Source organism: Acomys minous (assembly GCF_964271855.1).
Source record: "Acomys minous genome assembly, chromosome: 5".
NCBI classification, from domain to species: Eukaryota; Metazoa; Chordata; class Mammalia; order Rodentia; family Muridae; genus Acomys; species Acomys minous.
In genome coordinates this window covers 41,355,056-41,371,233 of record NC_140494.1, presented here as the reverse complement: position 1 = coordinate 41,371,233, position 16,178 = coordinate 41,355,056, and positions in this window count along the sequence as shown.

The following is a 16,178-nucleotide window of genomic DNA, read 5'->3' as shown; positions in this document are numbered from 1 at the left end:
TCAACCTTTGTCTTTTTTATGAGTCTGTTTTAGTAGTTGAGAGGGTAAAAGAAAGGCAGAGGCAAATTGGACCTCAACCCAAATGATTATCTATTGATGAGGAGACTTGTAGATAGTGTAACAGAAGACATACCAAAAATTTTAAGGTTTCAGCTTATAAGAGGAAATGCAACACAAAGAAAAGGCCCTCTAGTTAGGTTTTTTAAAAATACACTCCAAAGAAGAAAAGTTATGTTTAATATCCCATTTTTCTTGAATAATCAAGATGAACTATGTATATAAAAAGTCAACTTCATCAGTTCTTGGGACATATAGGTTCCATTATTTCTACACTAGTCCTTGTCTTTTTTTTTTTTTCAGAGTAAATGTTCACATAGTCAGGAAGTATTTCAAAAAACCCATAGATCTTTCTTATCTCCAGATCTTGACTTTAACACTGTGGTATTTATTCTTGGTTGAAGTACATTTCTTCAAACTCTCTAATCATAGCCATGCAAATCTGATAGTATGAAACATACTTTGCAAGAGAGATGACCAAAGAATATGTTTCAAAACACTAAGAACGTATTCAGTCGTCATACCACCACCACCACTACCCACACAAGGCTCAAGTCATCATGAAGGAAGAACATAAAGATTATAAGAGCTGGAGGTTGAAGAAAACAGGAGCCAAACGCAGTATTCTGGACATGACAGGACAACAACACTCATGAAGTCACAGCAGCTGTGGTTGCCTGCACAAACCCTGCGCTGGATCAAGGCAGTCAACATTCCTGTACGGTGGGAGGCGGATTTGGTCTCACAAGGCTCTACCCTAACAAGGAGCCAGCTGTTGATAGTTAATGGGTTCTAGCAGAAGGAGGGTTAGTTTTCTTTAAAGCTGTGCTCCCTGGTAGGTTGACCACACCCCAGCAGAAAGCCTCACAACCACTAGTATGTGGAGAGCACACACTGGACTTGGTAGATGTTTTAATGGTTCTGGGGGAGTAATGGGGAGTAGTTTTAGAGTTGAAAACAATCAAAACATTTTGTTAGGAATTCTCAAAGAATTAATAAAAATATCACACTCCAAAAACCTTAAAGATTCAAGATGTACTCATAAGGTGCTAGACTCTTCACACTTTTAATCTTCTGGAAATGGCAAAAAAAGTGGCATCCACATTTGAAACCAACAAAGCTTTTAGAAATCCTTGAGCTCCTTTCTTCCCAGGAAGTCGCATTATACTTCACAGCAATAAGATCCATCCCACTGGACCCTCATCACCTGTCTCCCTATGAGTGGATGATTAGAAGACTCAAAGCCATAGAGATTCCCTCTTAAATCTTAGATTCTCCCCTGCAGCACACAGATAGGACACATGAAGAGACTTTAAGGGATTCAAATTTGTAGCCCAAACAATGCAGGGTTTCAGTTCAACTTCATGCAACAAGTGCATCTTTGTTCCTAGCTTTCCAAGCATTGTTCATACTATACTTCTTTCCTTGTGTAGTGCCCTGACCTGTTTGCTTCATACCATAGAGTGGGCCCACCTGGTCCTGAATCCAGGACAGCCAGAGCTCCATAGAAAAACCCTCTCTTGGGCAGATCTGGGCCCAGGGGTTCTGCTCAAACTATGGCACCAACCAAGGGCAATATGTGCAGTAATAGCCAATGACAGGACATTCTCCACAGATGATGAAGAGTGGGGACTGACTTTCACATGAACTCTGGTGCCCCATATTTGAAAAAAAGAGAAAAAACCTGTCTTGAAAAACCAAAACCAAAACCAAAACAAGCAAATGAACAAAAATTTGCCCCACATCCCACACTCTGAGACACTCTCACTAGAATATTCAGATTGTGTACACTAACTCTTCATTGTTCAGTTTGTATCCATGATCACAACTTAGGACCAGCCTCTTCAAGCTTGATCACCTCTAACTTTGCCAGGTCAACACCCTCAAACAGTGCACACCTGAAGCTGCCCACTCTTTTTTCCATTATAAAGCATTTCCATATTTCTTGGCTCATAGTTCTGCCAAGTACAGAGCACATACCCTGGGGCAGATATTATTGTACACGTCTTCTGACAACTCTGACTTTTTCAAAATGCATACCTGCTTGGAGATAAAGTCTTTGAATAGACTGTTGAGTTAGCAAGAAACCATTGGGGTGAGATTTTCTAACATGACAAGTGTTCTTATAAGAAAAGGAGAAAGTCTGAAAAAACTACAAACAAAAAGGTGAGAACACAGCCTGAAGATGGTTAGCTCCAAGCCAATTAGACACTAGGGGATAATCAGACATACTGGCATCATTATCTTGACGCTCCAGCTTCCGTAACTATAGAGAAATGAATGTCTGCATAAGGCTCCCCTGGACAGTGCCATTTTGTTACATCAGCACCAGAGTACCACAGGTACGTTTTTCAGGTTTGCACGGCATCCTCTTGGGTTGCATTTACTTGTGTAGATTCTTTTTCATCCTAATAGAGTGTTATAAACCAGGTACTTTCTGTTAGACTTTCAATACCATGATCAAAATATCTAACCTAAACAACTTAAAGCAAAAAAGAATCAGTACTGGCTCACAGTTTCAAAGGTACCATCCATCCTTAGTGGGATTGAGGCTTTGGTGTAGAGTAGTTTACATCACAACAGGCGAGAGGTAAAGAAGGGGATGCTCCAGGCATGCCTGGCTTCCTCCTTTTTCTCTTGTTATTCTATCTAGGGCTGGAGCTCCCAGATGGCATTGGCCACATGCAGAGAGGGTGTCCCACAAAAGTTAATCCTTTCTCTAAATATTCTCACCATCACACTCAGAGGAATGCCTTGCCAATCTCTAACAGGATTCTAAATCATGGCAGGTTGAAGATTAGGCACCACTTTCCTTACTCTGTGATACAAACGCAGTGAACAGAGATCTGCATCTGGATTGTCTGTCCTGTGAGCTTCTTAACCAACTAGGTAACAACAGCACCAGAAATCTAAAGAAAAGTGTCCCCTCCCCTTAAACTTTACAGCAAGTACCTCTCATTTATTTCAGTGTCTGCTCTTTGGAAGAACTAATGGTATACATAAACAAACAAACAAAGTTCTCATTTCAAGCTACTTTAAATTTCTTTTTTTTTATTAACTAAACATTTTTTATTTTTACATATACACTTATATTATTACACATATATACAATAAACTACCTATAGGAAGAAGAATCATAACACAATCAGGAATTATACAAATGTTATATTCTTTGTGTTTTGCCTTTAAACTTCTATTCAGTAAAAAAAAAAAAACACTAAAATGTTATTTGATTTGCCAATCCCAATCCAATTGGACTTACTTCCATGCTATTTCATGTGACCTTGAAGATATTTACTTGCTGGTTGTATGCATCATGCCATACATCACAGAGGAACTCTTCACTTTCTTTGCTCTGGTCCCTCATATTATTAGATCACCCATGCCATTGCAATTCCCCTAGTCCAATAACATTTCTTCTATTAAAACATAAACTGGTGGTGTTTTGACCTCTATGCACATTCCTGAAGTTTCTTCTAATTATACATCTTAGACAGCAAGACTGCACAGCAAGGCTAAGACAACAGGGAGACCCATCTCTCACCAGGCCACTGGGCAAAGGTCAAGAATTGTTATCAGGGCAACTAATGATGTTGAAATGAATAATAATTCTTATTATGAGCACTCCCCCTCTGCTGCTTATGTTCTTGTAAGAAAAATGTTGGGAAAGGGGATGTTTTGACTCCCTGACTGACAGATTTTGGATGTTCACTGCTTCCTGCTGCCTTGAACAAAGGAGCATCAACCAAATGACCATCTGGGATGCCCTTAAGCCAGTGTTGGCTACTTTAAACACTGTAGGAAGTTGTACCCGGCTGTGACCATTTTATAGGATGTTCAGTTTGTACCAAATTCTTTGGTGAATTATAGATAATTCTGGAATGTTTTCCAGCTAGACCAGAGAAAGAGCTCTTCACAGTGGCCTACCAGAGAGACTGCTATAACTGACAATGTGAGGCTAACAGAGAGATTGATCTGCATGGAAGACGTACCACGTTTAGTGCCAATAGTTCCTTTTTAGCTAGTAAAGTGGCTATTCACTTGTTTACTGTTAGAAACCAGCTCCAACCCCAGCCCTCCCTCAGCTATTTAGTGCCACAGCCACCAAATATGACACATTTCTATAGTTAGAGTAGAGTACCCTTTACAAAACCCCACACCATCATGGTCCCTTCTGTCTCTGTCTCTGTGTCTCTGTTTATCTGTCTCTGTCTCTGTCTCTGTCTCTTTCTCTCTCTGTGTCTGCCTGTCTCTGTCTGTCTGTCTGTCTGTCTGTCTGTCTGTCTGTCTCTCTCTCTCTCTCTCTCTCTCTCTCTCTCTCTTCTCTTTCATCCCCATTCAGTGGGAGGCAGGCTTTCTCCCATCATCACACCCCCCAGTAAAGATTTTTTGTGAGGACTATAGCCATGATGTGATGTCTGGGGCATTCCTTGCCTCCATCCACTAAGGTACTCTTTTTCCACAAAATAAAATATCCTCTTGTGTCACGTGGTATTGAGTCGTCTTACCCTCTGTTGGCAGAGCAGGCTGAATTGGCAATGTGAGGACTTCAGTGAATGATCTTACATCCATTTACACACAGGCAGTCAGCACTAATTGAATTCAATGAGTTATAAAGAGAAAGAAAAAAAAACACTAAATGAAGTTGGGAGGAGATGGGAGATCTGAATTAAGCTGGAGCATGCTCAGTATGACAAAACTCATTGCATGTGCGTATGACAGACTCAAAGAGGTAAATAAACAATTTAAAACTAATTGAAGGTGGAGAGACTAGCAGGCTGAGCTCCAGAGACTTCAGAGCAAGGAGCTCCTTATAACTGACAGGAAGGTTAGCTAAGTAGGCAGTAGGCCAAGCTGCAAGAGATGCAGAGGGGCTGGTGACTGCTGCAAAGGAGGCAGAGCTGCAACTCCTGCAGCTGACAGTAGCAGCAGCAGCAAAAGGAGCCATAGAAGCTGCTTTGTAACATGTCACCCATGGCTATGGCCAGAAAGGCAGCATGGCTTGGCAGTTCAGGAGAGTGACCTAGACAGGAAGAAGGACAACAGAAGCAAGCTGGAAGGCAAGAGAGGGCATAGAGGCCAGGTTCCAGAAAAATAGAGAAACCTACTTATGGCTACTCAATCTGTCTCCCTTCCAAGCTTGCTGCTGTCAAATCTAAGGGATACAAATGGTCAGTTCTGAAGATAGAAACGATATTATATAGACTGAGTAGGTTATACTTATGTATTTAAGTGTGTGTGTGTGTGTGTGTGTGAGTGTGTGTGTGTGTGTGTGTGTGCATGTGTGTGTGTACATATATAAAAACAATTAAGCAAACAAAGACACAAGAAATAAAAGAACATGAATTTGAAAAACCGAGCAAGGACGAGGAGGTATATGGGAATGTTTGGAGAGAAGAAATGAAAGGGAAATGGTATGATCATATATTTTTTTATTAATTCATTCATCTTACATCTCAATAGTTATCCCATCCCTTGTATCCTCCCATTCCTTCTGCTTTCCCCTTACTCCCCTCCCCTATGACTGTGACTGAGGAGGACTTCCTCCCCCTGTATATGCTCATAGAGTATCAAGTCTCTTCTTGGTAGCCTGCTATCCTTCCTCTGAGTGCCACCAAGCCTCCTCATCAAGGGGACATGGTCAAATATGGGACACCAGAGTTTGTGTGAAAGTCAGTCCCCACTCTCCACTCAACTGTGGAGAATGTCCTGTCTATTGGCTAGATCTGGGTCGAGGTTTGACGGCCTTATTCATAGGCAGAACATGGAAACAGCTTAAGTGTCCCTCAGTAGAAGATTGGATAAAGAAACTGTGGTATATTTACACTATGGAATACTACTCATCTATTAAAAAGAATGAATTCCAGAAAATTGTTGACAAATGGACTGAACTGGAAATGTTCATAATGAGTGAGTTTACCCAGAAGCAGAAAGAGTCAAATGGTATATACTCACTTATATCTGGACACTAGCCCAAGGGGCATGACCCATGAAAGTCTTCACTTATCAGGAAAGTGGGACAGAGGGGAGGACATCCTATTGGGACTTTAGGCGAGAGGACCATAGGAGAATGGGGAAATAGAAGGATCCAGAGGGTCCTAGAAACCTACAAGAAGAACGTTATGGCAGGCGAATCTGGGCTCAGGGGTCCTGCTCAAACTATGGCACCAGCCAATGACTGTATGTAATCATACATTTTTTAAAAGCTGAGGGATTTAGAGCCACTGAAGACCAGTCTGGATGAGCGTGCCTCCACCCATGATCTCGTCTGTCAGAGCCTGATTGGTAGCAGAGAGATGGCTCGTGAGAGCAGAGGACACTGGAGTCCACTGATAAATTGCCTGTGGTTGTTGGGGCACATATTTTCTTTTCTTATGTGCTAGTTTTGATTTCCTTAATTTGTAAAATGAAGAACATGGAATAAACGAGCAAAATGACACCATAGGTGGTAAATCCAAAGCAAGGAAAGCACTACTCCTGTTCCATGTGCCAGTGCATTTCCTGATAAACTTCACGCTCCTGGCAATGCTCACCCACTAATTAGGATTTTGCAACTAATAAAGTTTTCCTGGCTTTGAAAGGTGGGTGATGATGGAACACTTCACCAAGGGTTTCCAAAGTGCTGGTGTTTGACAAAGTCCCTTGGAAAGGAAAATGAACTCTCAAGGCCATGTTTCCTAATTAGACACTTAAGCTAAACCTCTGGACCAGACACATCTCTGCCACATTAATCTGGCACAACGATGTCAGGAAGCCATTGTATGTTTACCAATCAGTTAATTTTAAGTATGTGCTTACAACGTATAACATTGATGTTGAAAGTGGTTTCCTAAGGGTAAGATAAATCAACAGTTTGCTACTTAGTTGTAAAGATTATAAAAGGGCCTTTGAAAATATTCCATCACATTTTATTCATTCAGTGGTAGTGACTTTTATCTATCAATATGTTATAGAGGCATAAAACTAAATACAATCTGAAAATAATATTATGTGAAAAATCCACTTAAAGTTGGCATTGTTGTACTAACTTTGGATTTAGTATCTATAATAATAACAACAAAAGCTAGTGTTGAGTATCCACCTTTGTTTCTAGAGATCACATTTGCTAAAAAAAATTCTAAGCAAAAGCATAGACCCAACAGGGTGTTCCAAGTGTTTGTTTTGATCAATTTGCTTCTCATAATTTTTTGCACTCATAAAAACAAAACAAAATCAACTGTTCTTTGTTTACTGGTAAGATCACTTTTTTTTACCTTGCCCAAGGCATATTTAAATAACTTTTTAAAACACTCTTTTTACACAATATTCTTAATTATTAACAGTGATCAAATTTAACTTTTATTTTATATCAAGTCCGAACATATGACTATAAAGGATGAATTTTCAGATTGTTATAAAATTCTGACAATTATCATGGCCTTTTTCAAGATGTATCTGGATAGAATATAGATGTCAACAAACATCAAAACATTGAATGAATAATTCCATTATGATGGTGATGATGATGATGATGATGATGATGGTGGTAGTGGTGGTGATGATAATGATGACAGTGATGATAGTGGTGTTAAATGGTGATAACATGTTCTTAAAAATAATTTAAAAGGTCTTTAATGTAGAGACCTGTTCAAAGCAGGACTTAATACCCACTGTCTTATAAAACTATGTTTTCAAATGGTGTTCCTATCCTCTATTGATATGTAAGAAAATGAGGTACAGCAAAGATTTTTTTCCATGAGACTCAAGTTAGTCCAGGGTCTGGAAAGATGGCTCAATGATTAAAGTTCTGTTTGCTCTTCCAGAGAACCCAGCATCCCACGTTTCAGAGGACTCCCAGCATCCACATAGTGGTTCACAACTATCTAGAAGTCCAGTCTCCCAGAAGATCTGATGTCCTCTTCTGGCCTCTGCAGGCACAAGACAAACATCTGATATACAGGGACATGCAGGCAAAACACCCATACACACAAAAATTCAATTTTTAAGAGAAGTTGGGTCATGTGATAGAGCATTATTTTCAGTCTGGACCACACAGCTAAGCACACTTGGTACCTCAATACATTAATCACCATATTTTCATTCAGCATCAGATAACCCATGTAAACTAGGTGAAGTATTATAAAAATTAGGAAGTTTCAGCTTAGTTTGTGTATGTGTATCACCCATAGATATGAAAAGGCTCTTAGAAAATAAGAATTTGCCCATCTCCTCATAAAAGAATTGTTTATTAACTTTCATTTGTATTCTACGTGTGAGTGTTAATGGATTTGTACATTTTGTTGTTGTTGTTGTTGTAGTTGTAGTTGTTGTTGTTGCTGTTATTTTGTGACAGAGTGTTATTGTGTAGCCACAGCTGGCTTGTAATTCACTATGTAGACTGGACTAGCCTTTAACTCAGAGATGTACCTGCCTCTGCCTCTGGGATGTTGAGATTGAAGGCATGTGCCACCACACCAAGCTGAATTTCATGTTTTCTTATCCAGAAAATGTGTTTAATTTATGAATTAGTTTTAACAATCTTTTGGTGGAGTCTGTAGAGTTTTCTACCTATAAAACTATGTTGTATAAAACCAGAACTACTTTTACTTTTCCTTCCCATGAATATTCCTTTTGTTTTCTTCAAAGAAATGTGCTAGTAAGAACCCTCAGTATCATACTCAATACAAGGTAGAGCAAGCATCCTTGTTTTATTCATGATTTTACAAGAAAACTTACAAGTTTCCACTATTAACTGTGGATTAGTTGTAGGTTTTTAAGAACAGGTTGTATTGTGTACAGATCAATCCTTATGGATCCCGTTTGTAATATACTTTTATTAAGGAAGAATAAGGAATTCTAAAACCTACATCTATTCAAATTGAGTTTATTTCTATAATATGGTTTGTACATGAATTGATTTCCATATAAAAAAACCAGGATTTCATCTCAGAGAATAAATCCCACTGGATTATGGGGTAAGGTCTTTTAAGCTTGCTGATAAATTCCATTTGCTGGTATTGTGTTGAGAATTTATTGTACATAAGTTCATCAAGCTTATATTTTTATGGGGAAATTTCTCATCTTCCTTTCACTTATGAAAAAAAAAAAGATAATTTTACCAGGCATTTTTGTTGACTCTTGTGTCTTTATTACTTTGAATATACCATTGTAATTTCCTCTCCTTTATTTACATATGTTTTATTTATTTATTTAGGTATGTACGTGCATCGAATGAGAGTGGAGGTCAGAAGATAACTTTAGGAGTCCGTTCTTTCCCTTTTTCATGATGTTTTCAGAACAAGCTCAGTTTGTCAAGCATGACAACTATTACCTTTCCCCACCAGGCCATCTCACTTGACCAACACTTGTTCTGTTTGAAAGCTTTGTTTAGAAGCTGGTATTAGAAATGGGTTCCCTTGTCTGTGTGAGTTTCTTCTTCTCTGAGGAAAAAAAATGGGCTCTTTGCTTTTTATTTTTAACCACTTAGTAGTAATATTATTTATTGATGCACAATTATTTGAGTTTATTACTTTGGAAACTTCATGAATTAAAATGTTCATTTTCTTCTCCAAATTTGAGAAGTCTACTGGCACTTTTATTATAGACTTCCTGCCCTTCTTTCTACCTTTCCTGAGACGGATGGCTGGGTATTCTCTGCATGTCATGTCTGTGCTCCGCTATGTTTTTTCACCTGTACTAGAGTGACATCAAATTACCTGTCCTCTGCTTCTGAATTATCTCCTTGATGAAATCTGTTATTAAAGCCATTTGTTAATTTTTGCCTCAATATTTATACTCCTTTTAGAACTTTTATTTATTTATTCACTTCACATTTGTATAACAGCCCCCACTCATCTCCTCCCAGTTCTACCCTCCCATCCTCTTCCCCTTTCTCCCTCTTCTTCTCCTCAGAAAAGGGTCACCACCACCACCACTCGCCCCATCATACCAACCCACACATCAAGTTACATCAGGACTAATTGCATCCTCCTCCACGAGGATGTTCCTTGTATATTCATGGCTTTAGCATTTGAAGAAACAACTACCTTTGCTTTGTTCTGTATCAACATTTTAACAGGAAGAGATCAGCAGTCTACATAATGATGCTGAGGTGCTTTTTCATCCTGTCTCAGGTGTATTCTTGGATTTGGGTATGTTCCTAGAGAGTGGTGTTAGGAGCTTTGTTTTCAGAAGCCTATAACCTCTGTTCTCTCTGTTGTTTAACTGTAGAGTCATAGGCTGAGGTGTTGGAAGAGGCTTCCATTCCTATCCCATATTGCCCCTGAAGAAACCACTTGGTTCAAACTGTGTACAGGAAATCTCTTGTCTATTTCCATTTGTTTGTAGCTGATGGCATCAAACTCTCTCAGTCCCTTGTGTGGTCCATGTTAAATGAGACAGAGACAACCCCTCTGGGATGTGGGAAACTCTATAGACACTTCTTCTTCCATCTCTCTAGGAGGTCAAGCCTCAAACATGTACCTTCTGTCATGCTAGTGCACAGGCAGCCATATCCTCAGCGGCAGCAGGTGTCCCTGCTCCACTGCCTTTTTTTTTTCTTAACTATACCCAGCACCTGAACTATGCCAGTTTTGTCAAAGCCTGAAATAAATTGAAAAAGAATCCAGCTACCCAGGCAGCAAAATGATAGGGTCCTGGGTTCAGGCCATTTCGGTAAGTGCTGAGTGCTGGTGGCTTGGAGGAAGATGTGAAGCTTATAAAGTAAGATTGTTTCTACACAGATCATTGCAGTTGCTCATAGGAGTCTATCGTATGGACCAAAGAGAGGGTCAAGCTTTTGAAACTTTATTATATAACATTATTATATTTATTATTTGCACATATTTCATTATATATTGAAAGTATATTTCTATTTATTACACTTATCATATTATACATTGCTATACTTTTCAATGTATTATGAAGTTTAGAAGTTTATTATGTTTGTAGGTGGAAACTCTAGAGAAAGAGAACAAAAAGAGCATATACAGGGGGAGGTAATCCCCCTCAGGAACAGTCATAGGGGAGGGGAATAAGGGGAAAATGGGAGGGAGGGAAGAATGGGAGGATACAAGGGATGGGATAACCATTGAGATGTAACAAGAATAAATTAATACAGAACAAAAAGAGACCCTGTATAGCATCCTAGAGATGGGGTACCATCAATAGTACCTACCTGATCGTTCATAAGCATTTCCGGGTTGATATAGGCAGCAAACCGGTCAGGTCATGGGCTGATCATTCCAAGTGGTCGACCAATAAGGTGTTCAGGTGCCTCTTCATTTCAGTCATGTCCTCATATAGAGCTTCTAGAAAGTGCTACTCATTTACATTGTATAGAAGAAAGATCATAAGAACCGGATGAAGAACCAGAGCTGATGCCTGATGTTTCTGGCCCCGGGCCAGGGCAGAACCAAGAGCATTTCAAGTTTGACCCAGGGACAGGATATGCCCTTGACCCTAAAACTGCATGATCAGTTTCTATATGGTTTTCTCACCACTTCTATGAAAGAATAAGAGTCCAGACTTTGAGCAATAGCATCTTTCTGGTGTCACCTTTACTACTGCTTCAACCCTTGCTTCTCTTTGTGTCTGGGTACTGGAAATCTTCACTGCATTCATCATCCTCTATAACTTTGCTTTAGTATGTCAACTAAGTCTGTATCCATCTAGTTTTCTTACATAATTGTGTGTGTGCATGCATGTGTATGTAAGTATAGGCAAGCAGCTTGTAAGCTTCTCTCTAGCCTAACCTTGGGTCCTTATATTGATTAACAGAATGTCTCTCTTTTTTTTTTTTTTTTTTTTTTTTTTTGTTATCGTTGTTGGTAGCAGTAATCTAGGAAGAATGAGAGCTGGAAGCATCCAGCCTAAGAAAACATCAACCTGTATTGATGGCAATAAGAAAATTTAAACTGACTTTTTTTTTCTCCTGGAGCCAGAGCTGTAGAAAGAGACTTTCTCAGCAGGGGGTTCCCGCCACACTGATTGTGTTGGAATTAAAGACTAGTGTTATCATTGCCTTGTTTAATTTGTTTTACTTCAAATCCAGCCAAAAACCTTTGAAAATCTCATATTTTAGCAATGTCTAACACCAAAAAATATCCCATTTCCTGCTATCAAGAAAAACAAAAACTTTCAGGAAAAATTAAAGCAAAGAGACAAGAACATTTTTAAGTTTTGGGCCAGTTGCGCCATCCCGGCTGCAGTGGTGGAGCCCTGTCTATCATTACTTGAATGTAGGTGTTGTTAAAGAGTGTTGGTGGACCTTTCTCAAGAAGATTTCACAAACATCTTGAAGCTACAAGTTGCCGAGCTCCAGCTGCCATCAATTTTCTATTATCTATAGGACAGGGTTTCGTTTCTTCCATTTTTATTGTTCATAACTTAGCATTCCATCCCTTGGCTTTTTTCCCCCACTTCCTACCTGAACTTTTGTAGAAAGGGCATGGAAAGATGTGGTTGCCATTAAACACATTGCAAACAGTTCCATGACGACAACCAGAAGAACAAAGCCAGAAAAGGTCCAAGCACCCTCCGCCATGTTGCTTTCCAGTTTAGCTGTAGTTCTAGGCCTAACTCTGTCTCGAACTTTTGCCTGTCCAACCCACCATGTTTCCACAGCTGCTGCTGTCCTGTGAGAGTTCAGCCCATGGGTGGCAGCAGGAAATAGCGCTTGTGAAATGCATTTGTCTTTGATTCCCTGTTCTTAGAGGTCGTCTTTGACCTAGGATTTCTCAGGCTATAAACTTAGATTAAAAGACCCACATTGGGTGCCAATATGTTGTGACTTATTTAAATGGTATGCCGATTAAATGTTTATTATGAGGTTATAATTAATATGGTGGTGTTCTCTAACCTGCTCTCAATCAAATAAAAATACAGACACCATTGCGTTTTTTATAATAAGCCTAGGGGCATGGCAGATACTAACCTTCTACACTAACTTTACCTCTCATCCCCATCTCAGTCTACCTTCCATCCATGATCCCAGAATACTTTGTTAATGTTCTCCATCTCCTCCACCCATGCTGACCCAACTACGCGCTCCTTTCCCATGCTAACCCATGGCACCAGTTCATTTCCTTCTCCGTAGATCCTGTGTTGCTTCCTCCTCCTTCTCCTCCCTTCCTCATGGTCCTTTAATCCCAGCCTTTGAAGCCCAAACTCTGTCTCCTTTTCTTCTGCCAAATCCCAGGCTTTAGCATTTTTTATTAACTTTAAATTAGGTGAAGCACGGTTTATACAAGAAGGGCAGGTATACAAGAGAATATGCTCTTTTGAGGAAGAACCAGATCTTGGAGGCCAGTGATTAGCATTACAATACATAACATCAGACCAACCCCCAGCAACAATAACAACAACAATAAGAACAACAACAATAATATAAAACAAGCAAACTAGAATAGACAAAACATAAAAATGAGCCAAAGAAAAAGCACAAGAAACATTTATAAATGCAGATACACATTCACACATATGAAAATCTGATAAAAACATAAAATTGACAAGTATACTATTTATGGTAATATTTACCTGTAGGTTAAGAAAAGCTCAGACAAATCATATATGTATATGCATATACATATACATGTATATATAAATATATTATATGATATATGTCAATATTATAGATATGCAAAAATAGGCATATATTTATTTTATATGTGATGTGTTACCACAATTATTGTTGTCCTCACCACCTCCCCAAAAGAAATGTGTATTACTCTTCTTAATCTGCCATACCAAAATACCTTTGGCTGGTGATTTAAACAACAGGAATTTATTTTCTCATGGTTTTACATGGCAAGTCCAAGATCAAGTTCCAGTGGGGTCAGTTTCTCCTGAGGATGTTCAACCTTCAATTGGATACCTGTAACCAGGTCCTCACATGCCTTTTCTTTGTACATATTAGATGCGTAGAGACAAAATAGATAAATGTTTGTGTCATATCATCCTCCTTCATATAAGGATGTCAGCCCTATTAAACTAGACTCTACCTTCAAGATCTCCATTTCCTTAATTTCCTAAAAGGTCTCTTTAAGGACCTAGAGGTTATAAGAACTCTACCAGAAGATCAACAGAGCCAACAAACCATGGCCCAGAGAGGCCTGTGGAGTCTGAAGCACCAAACAAGGACCATGCATGGACTGGACCTAGGTCCTGTATGTATATGTACCCAATGGACATCTCAGGCTTCTTGTGGATCCATCAGTAAGGAGAGCAGGAGCTATCTCTGACATTGACTCTATTGCCTGCTTTTTGATAACTCTCTCCTGACAGGGCTGCCTTGCCAGGGCGCAGCAAAAGAGGGTGAACTCAATTCTGATGTGACTTAATGAGCTGGGGTGGGTAGGTAGGGTAGTTCCTTTTATCAGAGGAGGAGGGGATGGGAGAGGGGAAACTAGGATGGAACTGGGAGGAGAAGAGAGAGGGGGTTATGACTGGGATGTAAAGTGAACAAATTAATTAATTAATTAATTAATTAATTAATTAAAAATAGAAAATATATTTTTCTAAGCACAAGGACATTGATGGGTGAATCTTCAAAGTATAAGTATGTAAGGATGCATATTTTAGTACATAACAAATTCCTCAAATTTTTGCACAATTATACATCATCTCAAGTGGTGACATTTCAAGTTGACTTTGCATAATATCCAGATTATACACAGTGGCCATTGCCACATTCTAACCATTCACTGCTTATATCATTAATGATACCACCATACAAGGCAATGTATTAATACTCATAAATGATTGTCAGTATTTCCTAATATCCTATTCAAACTCTTAAAATTTAATTTTTATTTTATTAAAGAAAGATCAATAGTATTTTACTAAATCATAGTACTAAACTTGAAAAATAATCACATTTTTTAGTTTTAGTTATTACTAAACAAAGAATTTGAAGCATTTCTATGAGTAGCATCTGAGAACTAAATTTTTAAAAATGTATTTTTGTAGGAATATTATTTGAATGGGTTGTCATAAATATTTGATGTTTACCTGTAGTTATTCTCATGTATCTAATTGATTTTTTATGTGCAGTGTATTTTCAGAATAGTAACTTGTTTTTCTCCTTTACAGTCTGGAAAATAGTATTTTTGTGACTTTGGAAAATATTATTATTACAAAAAGAAAACTAAGAAATGAAGGTATATATTCAATGTCTCTTGAGATCAATATGAACTGGCTTTGATGAAGCTGTCACTAATATTCAAGTGTGTGTGTGTGTGTGTGCGCGCGCGCGCACGTGCGCGCGCATGCACACACACGCGCTTCCATCTTTTCAGCAAATGTAGGCTAGTGGCAACAGCTTTCCATGATATCATGAATTTTAAGGAGTATGTGCTTGTATCAAATTGCTTAGGAAACGTACAATGCTCTCAGCAATCCATTCTCATTTTCATGGTAACCTGCTATTATCACCATATTCAAACTAAACAGCACAATCCTTTTGACTGAGGGCAGGTCATGTTATTGGACTATCTCCCTGTATTGTTCAGTAGTAGATCTATCAAATAATAGGACTATGTTGATAGCAATGCTGTGTTTGTAGCGTATTTGCATCTTTCTAATAGTATTTAGTTAAAAATGGGTTATGATTAATGTGTGGCTTGTGGTCTGAAGTTTACCCTAACTCTTTCAACCTTTGACAAATAATTTATCTCCTTTATGCTTCAGATACAAAATAAGGGAGATCACATAAGTGATTTATAACATCCTTTTAGATGAAACAATCTAGGATAATCTTGTGAAATTAAAAACTAATTTCCTTCAGGCAACAAACATTTTAATCAGACTCATAGAAAACCCCTTGTGCTTAATGGCCCTTCCTAGCCAAAATATGATTTCAAATTCAATGTCTCTCCCCTTTTAAAAATAATAAATATACATTAGCATCAAATATACATGTATCGAATCTATTAAAATGACAGATCAAAATTTAAAAAGTAATCACTGACCAGAAGTCCACTCTGCATCTATACCTTGCTTCTTTCTGTGAACAGGAATCCAAAGGCTCCCGGGTCTCCTCTGTCCTCAGCACAAGGCTTGCAGTGCAGTACACTTGCAGTCTCAGGTATCCAGGTATCGTCATGTAGCTCGAGTAAGTTCCCAAGAGAAACAAGAGGACACAC